This window comes from Artemia sp. Qi Xiang Cuo, chromosome 4, assembly GCF_049724085.1.
Source record: "Artemia sp. Qi Xiang Cuo chromosome 4, ASM4972408v1, whole genome shotgun sequence".
In the NCBI taxonomy this organism is placed as follows: Eukaryota; Metazoa; Arthropoda; class Branchiopoda; order Anostraca; family Artemiidae; genus Artemia; species Artemia sp. Qi Xiang Cuo.
Window position 1 is genome coordinate 24,195,695 of NC_142797.1, and position 10,399 is coordinate 24,206,093.

The 10,399-nt window shown below is 35.6% G+C and overlaps 1 pseudogene across 1 annotated transcript in view; it reads right to left on the reverse strand.

Annotated features, from left to right (window-relative positions):
• LOC148952914 (uncharacterized) overlaps positions 1 to 10,399 on the reverse strand; it is a 383,133-nt pseudogene that overhangs the window by 39,343 nt on the left and 333,391 nt on the right. The gene's annotated exons all lie outside the window — the stretch shown is intronic.

Sequence of the window (10,399 nt, forward strand, 5' to 3'; positions counted from 1 at the left end):
GTATATCCAACAATGTGTCTAACGAAAATGGGAGATCTTTTATCCATAAATTCAGAAACGTTTCATCGTGACATAGCCTAGGTTTCTCTAGTTCTATAGTAAGTCCCATTACCAGTTTTGGAGGGTCACAATATCCTACCTGTCCCCATGGCAGCATTGATCCATTACGAATCCGTGTTATAACAGTGTTTTTAACAAAATCGTGAAACAGGTCCACTGATTTTGAATTAGGAAATTCTGCTGGAACTGGTACAAATGAATCATAGGAATTCCCTCTATAGACAGCCTTATACGGAACAATGCAAGCTTCTAAGTCAACCCCATTAGTGATCCAACCTAAAATTTCTTTTGAATGTGTGAAACCTATCACTTGTGAGACTTCCTTCCAATACGATGTGATTTACTAAATTTCCGGCGATAAAACGTCGAGTATCTAGGACTACATACTCCTTTCTTTGATCCCAATGATCAAAACTCATAAAATGGCTTGCATGAGGGTGGACAGGGGTTTCAACCGGACTCCCTTGTGCATCTGTCCATGTCTCTGATCCATAATTTGGAATCTAAAAATATTTACCTTTTAGACGTTTTACATATAAGCAAAACTGAAATTGATTTTAATCTTTCTCAAAGGTCTTTTTCTTCCTCTATGCAGTGGTTCCAAATAAATTTTTGGCCAATTCCTACCTAGCCATTCTTAAAACCTAATACTTTTCTCGTCGTAGTCAATTTGTTATTCAAATTTTTACAAATATTCCCCTGAGGAAACTTAAGGTGACATTAACTTGGTCTGTTCCATTTTTTTTTTTTTTTTTTTTTTTTTTTTTTTGTCCAAATGCAGCTGAATGTTAAGTTATTCACATTTTTTTTATTAAGATAAGCTTTAAGGCCTAGTCCACCAAAGGGTGCCCGTGCTGTCAGCTTTAAGGCCTAGTCCACCAAAGGGTGCCCGTGCTGTCCATGACTCACCGAAATATTGCCATACCCACGCTGGAACTCACGTCTCTAAGGGCACCGTGTTTCTGTAGTACGCCTACACACATCTACACATTTACATACGTATTTCCGTACCTAGAGGGCTCAGTAGGGAAAAATAGAACTACATATAAGAGAGTATATGGGGTAAAAGGCAAAAAGATAATGGTAATAACGAATAAACGAAGACAAAAACTGTTTCACTCTTTTAATTGTGCACACCAAACATTCAAATATACAAGACCAACATAAGACTGGTTTAGAAAGAAAAGCAAAAGAAACTTTTACTCCTCATTTTTTGGCGTGGTTTTTCCCACGAAACAGTCGGCCACTAAATGTGACCCTGAACCACAGTTGTAGCATCTTCTGCCACCTCTGTCCCCACGACCCCTCCTGTATCTCTGGGGGGGGGGGAAAGTTCGAAGATCCATAAGGATTATACCATGGGTTGGGATTATACGATGGGCTTAAGGCGTATTTTTAGGGAATTGCCACTTGAACCTCTTGACACTTGTCAAACGGCTGTTTTTTTGTGTCAAGTTTTAATTTACTCTTAAGCAGTCTCCGCAATTCCCCGAAAGTCGCTTTCTTCGTAGACGTTCCGATCACATTAATTATGCTATGAACTAGCTCATGCCGGGGAAAACTTACATACGGTAAGAACTGTTCCTACGCCACCCGATACTTTTCCCCTTCAGGGTCACCTGTTGAGGTTGCTACAGAAGCAAGATGTCTCAAGCGAGACATGAATAACGGGCCAGAAAAATCTGACGTTGACTTGGCCAGTTTAATTAATTTACGCCTTGCTCTCTCTACTGGGGATGTCCCTATCTAGGATATTACTTCCGCCTTAATTGATTCTGTAATTTGCCTGATTACCTGTTGGGACGGCTGGAATAACTTGTTGAGCACGAAGCCTCTTCCTCAAGTGGTTTCGGCACTGTAGTTGATTCGGTACTTTCCCGGTTTGGTACCACTGTCGGGCTTTGGACAACTTGCTCATGTCTTGAATGATTTAATAGTTCTAACAGCAGCAACAAAAATGTTTTCACTGACCGAAGATCGGTAGCTCCGAGTAAGAGGACTAGGGACGATTTTTTCTTGCCCGTCAGCCATTCAGTATCTTCCCACAATTCCTCCTCATCGCAAGACTCAAAATTTTTCCCTCGGATTTAACCTCTGTTGGTTTGAATTCAAGAGACGGTTTTCCTTCCTTGAATTTTATTATCGCGTCTGAAAAGTCTCTGCCATTAAGGCACGTCTTCTCATTCACATCAATTGAAGGCATTTCTGCAAAACAAAACAAAAGGGTGATAACTTGCACAGCTACTTTGGCTAAAGCTTAATCTATAGTCAAAACTTTCTTTCCATCATATCTTGACTTCCGGTCATTCCTTCTCATCTTATTTCTTTCTGATTTCCAGTTGTCCAAATCTCAGATTCTGATGATTTTAACTTTCAATCTGATTAAATTTATCATTTTTTTTTTCTTTTTTTTTCAGCTCCCTTAGAATAAGAATTGAGGCCGGAAAAAAACTAGTGTATATTTTGTTTTCTTATAGTCTAATTTCAAGTACGTGTTTAGTTATTTTATCTATTTTGTTTTTATTATCTTTTTCATTTCCATCACAATATCTTTAACATTAATTTTGATCATTTCCCTGAATTTCACTAGCATCAATATGATAGATTCACAAAGATTTATCAACCCCTCCATTCTTATCAATGGAGAAGGGCTATTAACCCATTTCAGAAGATTTTCACTGTTGAACTTGGATAACCTTTGTCTTCGAGGAAATATGATATAGGTGAATCGACGCAAGGGTGTCTTGACCATCAACCGGGTAATTTTTCACAATCTTATGCATAACAAGTTTTCTTGTTGGCAACAGCTTTCTGTCAACGTTGTACGCCCCTGGTCTTCCACGAAACCAACGACTAGATTTAATCGTACAAGACAAACCCACTTTTTTTCCTTTTTTTTTCTTCTTCTTCTTTACGATCTGGAAACGAAAACATGCCTGAGCGACGATTTTTGCCCCTCCCCTTCAATCATTCATATTCTTCTAGATATCTCCTCGAAACATCTCATTTATTTTAATAATTTATCCTTTTTTTATGTAAGCACATACTTGTGCATCCACAGACGCGGCGCATGCACCGCTCACACACACACACACACACACAACAATCATTACGTCGTTATTGAATTTGCACTATTCATTATACTATCTCAATGAATTATCGAGTAGATGCGGAGCATGTACCGCTCACACACACACACACACAAACACCCACACACACACACACCACCACACACGCGTACACGCACACACACACACGCACACACACACACACACACATACACACACACAACAAAATAACGAAATTCATTACTTCGTTATTGAATTTTCAATATTCATTATACTATATCAATGAATTATCGAGTATACAGAAAAATAAGCGGCGCATGCACCGCTCACACACTCCTTCAAATTGACTTGGGAAAAAGAATCATTAGCGAGGAATAATATTTGAAAACTCACATTTAAATTTGCAGCTTGCATGTTGAGAGCTGTAGGGGCCACATCATTCTCGTCTTAAATTGGTCGTGAAGGGCCCGGCAATGCTTGATAGGGGGTGACCTCACAATCTTGTGCAGCAGCAGTAACGTTATGAGCTATCATCCATTCCCTCTTGAATTTTCTACCAGGTTGCATGGTGGTCTGTATAGAGCTGACACTGGCATGAGAGGGCCCCGGCTGGTCCAGAGAACTTGTAATAGAGCTAGCATATCTGATGATGGATGGTCTTGCAGCTTGCATCGATGTAGTATCACCCCATCTTGGTCTCTTTTCGGGGGGAAAGTAATTGTAGGAATCTTCCTCCTTATAAAGAAGAAGAAAAATTTAATAAGGAAATAATAATAACCCACCTTATACAGATAAATTGCCTTCTAAAGTTTATTCTGATGTTTGTAGTGCTATAACTATTAACACTTTTAAACTATCTAAAGAGAAAAGCTTTTAAAGTAAAATGTTGGAGAATTTTTAGTTTGGTGGGGAAGGGGAGATTTCAAAAACATCTCCCCATAATATAATTTGCCCTATAAAGTAGATTCTGATATTTGTAGCACTATATATCTATTAACGCTTTAGAAATATTTAAAAAAAGGCTTCTAAAGTAAAATTTTGAGTTTGGGGGGAAGGGGGATTTCAAAAACATCTCCCCATAATATAATATGCCCTATACATTAAAGTCTGATATTTGTAGAATTCTATATATATTAGCACTTTAGAAATAATTAAAAAGGCTTCTATAAGAAAATTTATAGTTTGGGGGGGAAGTGGGATTTCAAAAACATCCCCCCCTAACAAAATGTGTCCTATAAAGTCAATTCTGATATTTGTAGTAATCTATATATATTAGCACTATAGAAATACTTAAAAAAAGTTTATAAAGTAAAATTTTTGAAAATTTTGAGTTTGGGGGGAAGGGGGATTTCAAAAACCTCCCCCCATAATATAATTTGTCCTATAAAGTCGATTCTGATATTTGTAGCACTCTATATCTATTAGCACTTTAGAAATATTTAAAAAAAAGGTTCTACAGTAAAAATTTTGAGTTTGGGGGGAAGGGGGATTTCAAAAACATCTCCCCATAATATAATTTGCCCTATAAAGTCAATTCTGATATTTGTAGCACTCTATATCTATTAGCACTTTAGAAATATTTAAAAAAAGGTTCTAAAGTAATATTTTTGAAATTTTTGAGTTTGGGGGGAAGGGGGATTTCAAAAAATTAGTCTGCATAAAGAATTCCCTCCTCCTTTCTCCCTTACTTTCCATGCGATGAAATAGTTTTTTTTCACATTGTAAAACCTTCTCAATCATGGAATACAATTGAAAATAGAATATATTTGCTTTAATTATACTAGAATACAATTTTATCTCTTTGTCAAGGAACATCCCCGTTGCTAATTCATTAAGCATATGTCGTTAATTTATGATAGCAAGAGCGTGTGAAATTTGATTCCCAAAACTGCCACTTCCTTTGTAACACCGAAGCTTTCCATTTCAGCAGGTAAAGAAAACGCATTTTTAATTAGAATGAATGTGGAAACTGGCATTTTTTTTGAACGAAATAACTAAAACTATGCTCGTAACAAAGCAATGGAGGAGGGGGTTTTATGTTTTACATAATAGAAACAAGCGTGCTTTGCCTTTTCTAGCGTGTATACTCATAATATTTTAAGGTTTGTATTGTTGGAGGGGAGGGGGGCCTATGCCCCTGAAATTTGAATTTACAGGTAAAATACCATTTATCTGGAAATACATTAAGAAATTCAGTAAACTATACTCACATTGACAATTGACGAATCCATTGTTTCAAAGCTAATAAAATTCAGTGTACTATGCTCGATATGTTAAAACATAATGTAAATTAAATTTTAGTGCATGGACATTTTATACGTAATTTCAAGGAGTAATAAAAACGGAAGTTACGTCGAAAAACCACTATGGTCGAGTTACATAATTTCATGCATAATCCCCAAAACATGTTTGACTACTTTATACCATACCAGCTTTAAATAAAAATGTGCACGTGAACTCACGACGTACATTCTAATGAAATTCTTATTAATAACAGAAAAAAACCTGTCTGCTTAAATTATATAATTACGACCATACTCTCAAAACATGTTTGACTATATTATACCTTGCCAAGTTTAAAAAACCTTGACTTTAGTTTCATAACATGTATTATAGTGTGCCAACTTTTAAAATATTCACGTGTAAGTTTAATGACACAGCCATGGGTTTTTCTTGCACAATTCCAATGTATATTTTCATGTAGGTTTTCAATCTATTACACTTTTGACCATATTCTGTAGGGTTAAAAGCTTTATATAACTTACTACTCATTTGATTGAAAATTGAAAGTTCTGGCTCACTTTTCAAGAGTCAAAAGAGATCGGAGGGCAACTAACCCCCCCCCCCTACGCCCTTTTCCCCAAACCCATCGATATAAAATTTGGAGATTGCCATTTTTAAATAGTTTAAAAATTAGATAACAAAACTCTGGTGTCGACACAACTCCACAGGGCCCAGGGGCAGGCGTTGTAGGTTATGTCCTGGGGACCAGTGGCGTATCCAAGTTTTTTGCGCAATCAGGAGACATCTTTCAAAATCGGAAGGCTTTTGCCAGTCATCCGTCATCCATTATATATATATATATATATATATATATATATATATATATATATATATATATATATATATTTTATATTTTATATATATTTATATATATATATTCTTTTTTCGTAAAGTTTTAGTTAGTATATATATATATATATATATATATATATATATATATATATATATATATATATATATATATATATATATATATATATATATATATAATATATATATATATATATATATATATATTTCTGTAAAAGAATATATAAAAAAAAACTGTCTTTTTCATGCAATTTTATTATATATATATATATATATATATATATATATATATAAAAAAAAAAAAAAAAAAAAAAAAAACAAACAAAAATAAATATAATCACATAATAATAACAAACTAAATAAAATAAAAATTTAAAAAAAAAAAAAAAAAAAAAAAATATCATAAAAAAAAACAAAATTTTTTTTTTTTATATTTTTTTTTAATTTTTTTTTTTTTTGAAGTTGACTGATTTTTTTTTTGTTTTATCTATATATATATATATATATATATATATATATATATATATATATATATATATATATATATATATATATATATATATATATATATATATATATATATATATATATATATATATATATATATATATATATATATATATATATATATATATATATATATATATATATATATATATATATATATATATATATATATATATATATATATATATATGCTAAAACTTTACGAAAAAGAAAGTTTTTTTAAAAAGAGAAAGTAAAGGCCATATTAAACTTAAGATCAGTAGAAATAAAATTTTCTGAAAACTCCTAAAGAATTTTTACAAAAAACACTTCTTAAAGGATGTTTGGTATTTTCTTGGATAGGACTATTGTGACAATTTTTTCCGCAGCGACCTATACTTAGAACGTAAGTCCTATATTTTGTATCAATAAGGAACCCTTATTGCTATCTAAATACATTAAGTGCAAAGATTTTCAAACGGAGGTGTTTATTGTTTAATAAAGTTCAGGAAAGGTCTGCCCATTTCATACGAAAACATTGATTGAAAACGAAATTAGTCTTGTCTAGGCTCTCCGCCAAAACAGGTAACTAGACTTCAAATATAATAGGAACTACAATCTGAGAAAATAAATATCACGACGTGAAAAAGAAATGATAAACTATTCAGTTGCGGATCCAGGGGGGGGGGAGAGGGTTACCCCCGTAAAGTTGTCTAAAGTAGATTCGTTTACTTAATTAACGCAATTTTGCATTAATTAAACTTGCTCATACCTCAATTTTGTCGGATCATCATTTTTTTCCCCCCCCCCCCCCTAAAAAAAAAATCCTTGATCCGCCCCTGAAACCATCACACCTATTCCACCAGTTCTTAGGAAGAAAAAAATTCCTTATTTTCAAAAATTTCATCAACCACCAGCCCCCTTGTTTTATAAAATCCTACAGAAGCCGATCAGACGAGTCCACTGTTTATGAAAAATAGATTAAGTCATAATTTGTATATAAATTAAGTCATACATGTGAGATGGGACACTTGCAAACCACTTGGCTGGCTCACCAAGTTTTTTCTGCTTTCACAATTACGAATAATGCACTTTGTAACCATTTCTCATTGATTGACGGAAACACACTAACCCGCTAATGCAGAAATAAGTGGGAGGAGCTTTTTTTCGCAATCGAGAATGAAGAGCCAAAAATCATCTGCGGTAAACTTACTGGATAATTATATAAACTGTGGAATGTACATATGACGAGGATAGTAATATATCTTTAACCATCCTACTCAGCTCCCAGCTTTCACAGCTAGCTGAGATTGGTCAAGAAGAGCACCGTAAGATACCACAAAAGAATGCTGGTTTTGTCTACTGATAGCTATCATCCATATCAAGTCTCGCTTCTCTTTGTCCATAGCTTCGTTTTCTTTTGCAGTCAATTTTTTTTCACTTCCATAATATGTTTACGAATAGCCTCCTTACACCCCTGCTTCCTCCATCCTCTATCCCATTCGATAGGAACTGTCTTGAATCGGCTGTCGCCGGGTAGGATGGTGATCTATCTTACACCATCCTAGCGAAGACTCCGGCGTCTTCACGACCCCCCAGGGTCCGAGGGCAGGCGTTATAGAGCACAATACCCCGGGGGAATCATGCTTCTTATTGATCAAGGATCCCCGGAACCACCATACTATCAGAGTCATTGGCTAACATATGTAGGCAAATATCACCCCAAGTTCTGGTATCAGTTTGTAGAGCCAAATCAAGAGAAAGGTAGGGATGACAACCCCCACCCCCCCGTCGCCCTTGCTTCCTCAATGCCAGCTCCTCCTGCGGAGAGTGTTGAATGCTCCACCAAGCTCTAAGACTGTGCGGTGTCTCACCAGCTGATAGCCCAAACGCCGGTGACGTCCCATCCTTCAGGGACCTGTGGATGGTCGCATAATCGATCACGACAGTATGTGACCTTGGGGCATATATGGTCCTTATGAAAGAGGAAGCTCGTATAAACTTCAGAAGAGCGCGATCATTCGAATGGAAACTGAAAGTTATCGGCTCACGTTATAAGAGCCAAAAGAGAATCCGAGGGCGACTAGCGGGCCCTCCCATGCCTTCTTTACCCAAACCCACCCTATGAAAAATTTTGAGATGAGCGATATTGTTAAAAATAGTTCAAAGTTCAGACAAAAAAAAACCTGTGTCGTTTTTGCAACCACACACCAGGGGCAAGCGTTGTAAGTTATGTGCTCTGGGGTCATGTACGGTTCTTATGGTAGGGATGCCCGTATACGCACTTCGAGAGAGCTCATTTGCGTGGGAAGTTGAAAAGTGTTTAGTTTATTTTTAAGAGTCAAAAGAGATCCGAAGGCGGGTAGCCCCCCGTGCCCTTTTTTCCCCAAACGCATCCGATACAAATTTTGAGGAAGCAATTTTTTTTTAAAGTTCAAACATTAAATAGCAAAAACTTCAGGGTGGACACAAACCCCAGAGCCCGAGGGCACGTGTTTTAAGTTATGTTCCGGAGGCGTATAAGGTTTTTATGTTAGGGGTGGTCGAATAAACTTCAAAGTTGGCTCATTTGATTAGAAATTTTATCGCGATTCATTGTTCAAACCTTACTTTGCTTCACTTATTGAAGAATTTGATCAAAGTTTTTTGCGCAATCAGGAGACATCTTTCAAAATCGGAAGGCTTTTGCCGGCTTGGCAGCGAGTCATTAAAAATTAATGAATTTGTGAACGCTGTTGCTGTTTACGAGGGATTTCACGGGGGTAGACGTGCGCTCGAATGTGAGTTAGTCCTTTGGAAACAGAAGTGGCTCGGAATGTTTGACAAAACCATCAACTGTTGCTTCGACTCTTGCGTCATGCGATGCAAAATTTTTCCCATGCATTCAAAAGGCTTTTGACGATTTTTCAGACATTACCAGTGACTACCGCTTCTGCTGAGAGGAGCTTTAGCTGTCTCAAGCGATTAAAAACCTATCTGCGGAGCTCAACAGGCAAGGAGCGTCTGAACGGACTAGCTCACATGACCCTGAACCACGATATCCAGGTCGATACTGACCAAGTTTTTGATCGATTTGCAACCAAAAAAGGCCGGCGGCCGTTACTGTGAGAGGTTAGGTCGTCTTTCGTTGCTCGTTTCTCTAAGTGCAGTTGATTCTGTTTTTTAAACTTTAATTGTGCTTGATCCTCTATAAACAATGTTAATATCAATACATTTCTTGCTTTCAAGGCTGCTGTGATTAGGTAGACTGAGGCCCCACCCCTCCGGAAACCAAATTCTGGGCAATTGTCTTTGATATAATTTTATTTTTTATTTATTTGGTTCTCTAAAACAAGGCAAATATAAGGAATAATGCACTTCTTTTTTTATATTTTCTAAATTTTGCCGCTTCGTGGCAGTTCCAAAACATCTACTCGCCCAAAATAGAAACTCTCACTGCTTCTAACATTTTTTTTAAATTCTAATTTTGTTGGCAAAATTTCTATATATATATGACGGATATATATATATATATTTTATATATATATATATATATATAAAAGTTGCCACAATAGCCCTATCCAGAAAATGCCAAACGCCTGTTAAGAAGTGTTTTTCGTAAAATTCTTAGGGAATTTTCAGAAAGTTCTTATTTCGACTCGATCTTAAGTTTAATATGGCCTTTACTATTCTTTTTTAAAAAAACCCTTTTT